Source organism: Hakea prostrata, chromosome 5 (genome assembly GCF_041222555.1).
Source record: "Hakea prostrata isolate BN-2017 chromosome 5, UWA_Hpros_2, whole genome shotgun sequence".
NCBI classification, from domain to species: Eukaryota; Viridiplantae; Streptophyta; class Magnoliopsida; order Proteales; family Proteaceae; genus Hakea; species Hakea prostrata.
In genome coordinates, this window is record NC_142604.1 from 21,431,882 (window position 1) to 21,438,000 (window position 6,119).

A 6,119-nucleotide genomic window follows, 5' to 3' on the forward strand; every position below is an offset into this window, starting at 1 on the left:
GGCAAGAAAACTAGTGGAAGGCTTTCTGGGAATCGGTAACCCGCTTCAAGAAAGTTAGCTCAATCGCATTCCTTTGTCATAATGAGAATTTCGCATTCAAAATAGTATGTTCACTAGTAACAGTGCATAGCAATCCTTTCAGATTGAAAAGTTTGGTGAAGAGATGGGTAGAAGCTTTGAGTTTTTCTTTTCTTTTTTTTTTGGGGTGGGGGGGGGGGGGAGGGGGACATGCATGGGTCGTTTCACCTTGCAACTTGTGGCTTTGATGTGTATTTTTTTTTTTTGGTGGTTATACCTTGGCATTATGTACTTTAGAATGCTTTGTGAATACAATGAAATAAAGAGACCAGAAAAGAAATCATGTACCTAGAGATACATTTGGGCATCTTTTAATTTTCAAGTTGAAAATAGCGATTGATTTCATATATGCCATGCATTTGCTCAGTTGGAACTTGGAAGTCCTAATAAGAATTGCAGCTTGGACGACATTTGGTAAGATCCTTCTAGGAAGCAATTCCATAATTCTAATTAAACGGTATGTTGATTGTTACCTATCAAGTTATTTTGACAAAAGACATGATGTTATTATACCGAGATTGTTATCAATGATCATAGGACCAGCAAGAGTCATTAAACTCCTAGGTCCTCTGATAAATGAGTTTTTGTTAGAGAAGTTTAAATGAATTCTGGAGATTTTCCCCTACCTTTTATCCTTAAAATTGAACTTAAAAGATGCAGGGGTGGAGGGATACCCAGTGGTCAATGATTTACCACTCAGGTCCAAGGAGGGTTTAATTTTAGGTAACACTTAAATAACTTCAAGATTCTGAAAATGTGAAAACAGTCACAATTTGATAAATGGAATGCAAAGTATCATACATGGACAGTTACATGAATCGTAGTGAGGCATAAGCAAATGGGTGGAAAACTGAGATACATTGAAATTTGCCAAGGTCTTTCCTCTGTACATCAACAAGCAATAGCTCAATTTAAAAAGTAAAAACTGAATGTTCACACATGACAAAGCATACATATCCACAAACGGAAACAAACAATCTTTTTGTTTCACTTCACATGAACTTCAGCTTACAAGATTGATCATGTTGACATCTTCCCCCTTTTAACTTTCCATATTGATGATGCATCGAATGCCTTCTCCTTTAACCATTAACTCCAAGGCCTTGTTGATATCTGAGAATGGAACGGAATGAACTTCTAAACCTCAAGTTCCTGCATGTACAACAAACAAATGAAGAACCACATTATGTTGTTGTTCTAGACTTCTGCATAGAGGATAGGATAATTGAAACACTGAATGATCAATATTGCTTACTAACCTTGTTCATGTATTTCTCCACAACACGTGGCTTGTAGTTCCCAAAGAATGTTCCCTTGAGAGTCTTTTCATTCAATATGTTGATGGGGTGGGTCTTAAATACTGCATCCTTGTGTGGAACACCAACAAGAACAGCAACACCCAGACTTAAAAGTAATTAAATTCTCATAGTCACACTTGTTACTACAATTGTCACCAACCTAATTCCTTTTGACGTTTCTTTTTTTGTTGGGGGGGGGGGGGGGGGTGAGTGGAGGATTATGTCCTTGATCCATCTTAGTGATCCAATCTCAGAAACTGTTTGGCCTCTGTGCTGAACCTAGGTTGCCCAACATTTAAGGTCATAACGAATGCAGCAGATCACATTGAATGAAACTACACATGCCCAGTTTATACAACCACTTAACCATATGGTCAATAAACTAAAAATTTTACAACACAAGTTTGGATCAAGACACTCATGGAAACAGGTCCTCTGAGATATCTAATATTCAGCAGTCTTACATTCTTCACTGTTATCATGTTACAAAATTCATTCCTCACAAAAACTGTTGCAATCTAGTTATTATTAACATGTTCAAACTTAGTCCATCAGTCAACTATAGTCATCAATCTTTACCAAGGCATAACCAATATATTGACTCTGGTTATCTCATTATATGAGCTATAGCTACTAGAGAGAAACAAACCTCTTGAATGGCTTTCTCATGGTCTTTTGGGTTCACAAATTCATTAACACCAAACTTCTTTGCTGTTAAGAAGGAAAGTTCTCATGTCCCTCATGAATTATATGAAGGATTGGAGCCCTTGGTGAGAGAGCTGCAGACCTTTATCCCTTACATATATTTCCTATTTCCGAGTCTCTTCTTGTGTGAACCCTATGTGCCAAGATTTGAACTATTGCTACTTCTGGAAGAGGTCATTTGATTACCTGTGTGATCCAAACGAATTTCTAGCTATTCTGCTGTTGCAGTCAGCAATACCTGTGATAAACTTCTAATTGCTCACCTACTCTTCAACCCTTCACCCATCCATTGATTCCACTATTGAAATACCTATGAATTTAAGAAGAAAACCACCGCACCCACTAAAAAGGTGAACTAGAAATAAAACCTTCTACTAAATATGGGCCAAAAAAATCTGAAGATAACATAATCAACTACCTATTCCTGATAAAAACCAGAAAACATGAAACACAAAAATATTGCAAGTTGTTGATAACTTCTGAACCGTGGGACTTCATTTCCCCAACTGTGATGGCACAGACCTGGTACTCCTCAAAATTCTGAAGCCCCATTTCCAAATATTTATATAGCTGTGGCACTTCTGCAAGCAAAGACCCTCAAAAAGAGACCCATCATTTGGTCTACATACTGCATGAAGACATATTTTGTTGGCTCAGAACTTCCCAACTTCTGTATCATGACCCTGTGTGATGGCTACATTTTAAGATGGATATAAGATCAAATAACGATAAGAATTAATGGATACAAAATATGACTTTCTATTATTCAAATGTATCATTACATTTCCAAGAAAATCATACAAAAAATTTTGCCACCAAAATATATATGATCAAACAAAGCATCCATACAAAAAGCCATATGAGCGTTTTCTTTTTCCCCACGCTGTTTTTCTGTTATATATGAATGGAAAACATAAAAGCTAAGGAAAAAAATAAAGAGTCCTGAAACAGAAACAACTAATTCATAAAAACTATCCCCCCCCCCCCTCACACCACCAAAAAAAAAAAAAAAACTTCTTATAAAACCTAGCTGCTTCATATCAGAATAGAAGTTTCTATCATAAGGAACAAAATAAAATGGTCACAAATTGAAATTAGAAACTAAACTTTGACAGCAATAGGATATGATCTTTCTCCATTTGATGGACCCACATGACATTCTACAAAAGCATCCCTATATAACGCAAATATGTGACACACGGCTTACATGACTAGTGTATGGTCTTTTTCTTCATGTTTAGACCTATACCCTTGAAGTCTTGAACTCATCCTCGAGCTTGGTAGAGATGCAGAATCTGACTTGCATGACGAAATCTTCAAGTAGAATGCAACAACTTTTTGTCATGAACCACTTCTCCTTAGCTTTGATACCAAATGATGCAAGAGTCGGTCTTGAACCACGGAAACCTGCAAGTAATGTATTGCACCAGGATCAATACCACAAAAAGAATGAAATTAAATAACTGAAACTCATTTTTAATTGCTTTTTTTTTTTCTTTTTTATTTCACTCTAACTTATACTTTTCCAGGTCTTGCATAGTCAGTATTCCTCCAAACTTCTGAAAATCTCTAACTAAACTGTGGCCAACAGAACCATTATAGAATGCATCCGGACCATATCTTGAAATTGCTTTTAATGTCTGTGCTAGTTTTCTGTTGTGGCATATAACTCCTGGCTGCAGTAGGTTTCCATTTGATGTGAAAATATTGCTAAGGCCCTTGATATTGATTTATTCATTTGCATGTAGAGAAATGGAGATATATCTTGAACCCTTTCTGTGCAAGATTTTCACATGGCATTACTAGCCTTTTCCATGGAAGCCTCCCATGTTGTTTCCAAGCTTTATGAAGGCCAGCAAGTTCCCCTGGAACTGCTATAGAAAGTACACCACCACCTTTCAAGGTAGAATTTCCACCATACATATTCTGAAGAGGAAAAACAGAATTATCAAAGATAAGTCAAGGATCCAGCTATAATGAATTCAAATTTTCTATGAAGTACATCAGCTTTATTTAGTCACAAGCATGCCATGTGATATTACTACATCAGTAAAACTGCAATAGAGGGCCTTCCCTTTAGAACCAATGTTAGAGATTTGCAATTTGAATTACCTATTTCCTTAAAGTTACTTGAACATTTAATCTGAGATCTTCCTCGCATACATGAATTCCAAGCTGTTTTCTCATCAACTTTTTGCCATCAGATCCTAAGACAAATTTAGAGGAAATGCCAAACAGAAACTGAAGGAACTTTATGGAGCAAATCATGCAGTCAAGAACAACCATTTTGAGATGCCAACAACGTAAAAAAGAGAGAAAAAAAGGAAACCCCCCCCCTCTCCTAGTGTCTTAGGTAGTTTGGATCCCATTCCTTATAGAACACCCTACTTCCTAGGGTTGTCCACTTGTCCTACATGAGATACGCATAGCAACAATTGAAAGGGAATTTTATTTTTTACTGATTTTCTTGTGTTTTTTGAAACAGAGCATGTACATACGTCAGGTTTATTTTTATTTTTCCAAAATGGACTGAATGGGAGGGGGAAAAACACTATTAAAGAAACTCCCAAATGAAAAACATAGACTTAAAAGCAAAAATGTACAAAATCATGATAAAACATAACCTTCACTCCACATCCACCTCTACTATACTACTACTGCTCTGCTGCCACAACCACCAATCCTAGACCCTTTTTTCCCCCCTTAAGATTGTCACAGATCCCCAATTTTACCATACAACAATTGTGGGTACAAAAAGTAAACCAAAAATAGCAGACTCAGAAGGGGGGGAAAACTGAATTGAGAGTTTTAATCATTGGATAAATACAAACATGTTTGTCATGAGAATACACCAAAAAAAAAAAAACATGTTTGTCATGAAAATAATCATTTTGAAAATGTCCAAGAGGATAAGCATTGAGATAAGCTGAATGGAAGAACCAAAGGTTGATTGTGTAAAACTAATAAGGCCCTATCCTTACAGCTTTATTGAACCACAAGGTGGATCCTTCCTAGCAAAATTCTCATAGACATATTTTCAAACATTAATAGACACAATCTGGTGATGGAGCATTTGTTCACTCTCTCCCTGTAGAGTCCTCACGAGTTGATTTTGTATTACCGTTCAGTGGGAAAAACTAAGCTACAGTTTTAGGTTAAGGTTAGAACTCACCCAAGAAGCAAACCTCCTCTACTTCAACAGTCGTAGAGCAGCAAATGGCCTCTGAAGCTTTTATCTCCGGATAAAATCAAATCCCTACAAAGAAGGAAGTGAAATAAAATCAGTCTGAGATATTATCCTTGAATTATACGTACCGATTTGGGCTAGCCTTCATCCTCACTTGCAAATAGGGCAAACTTGCCATCTCTGGCACCGATATGGCGGCCTGAAAGTGGAGCATCAACAACCCATCAATGATGGAGGAGACGCTAGAGTTGAAGAGAGAAACTGAGATAGTACGAGAGAGAAGAAGAGCCAGAGATTAGACAGGATTCAAAGGAGAGTTATCGATTTGCAGAGTCGTCAAATGGGTTGAGGTTGGGGCTCTTTTTCCTCGGGCACAGTTTTCTTCAATTTGTTTCTGCAACAGAAATGGAAGAAACGACATGAAAGAATCATGGGAGATCAGGGTAGAAAGAGAAATCAGCATTTGCATCATCGGAGCTTCTTCTTCGAAAACCAGTCGTAGAAGACAAAATGAGGATTCACGCGCCCATTTTGTATTTTCAAACGATTTTGAAAAATATATGTGTTGGTTCGTCTGGCCCAGCGGTTCGGTTCGGTTCGGTTCGTTAGCTGGTTTGGTGACAAAACCCACTTAACTGCTTAGTTTTCGCTCAACGGCCACAATCAGTTGGAAAGCATCCAACGGCTGGCTGAATCGTCCAGCGCATTTAAAGCGCTGGACTGAAGCAAAATCGGTTGGAGAGGCCCATTTATCACTTGTACACCTTCCTCATCTTTGTTTGCAGTAGTAGAACTCAACATTGTTGGAAGCCAAGGAGACATAGTCACTACTTTCAACACCCTTCTCATCT

General features: G+C 37.5%; 1 long non-coding RNA gene across 1 annotated transcript; it reads right to left on the reverse strand.

Annotated features, from left to right (window-relative positions):
* Positions 1-3,127: 3,127 nt before the first annotated feature.
* On the reverse strand, positions 3,128-5,867 carry LOC149015677 (uncharacterized). The gene is made up of 3 exons (XR_016173515.1): positions 5,423-5,867; positions 3,603-5,337; positions 3,128-3,488 (listed from the first exon to the last, which is right to left on the reverse strand). It is a non-coding gene; the product is annotated as an uncharacterized LOC149015677 (long non-coding RNA).
* Between the last annotated feature and the right edge of the window lie 252 nt (positions 5,868-6,119).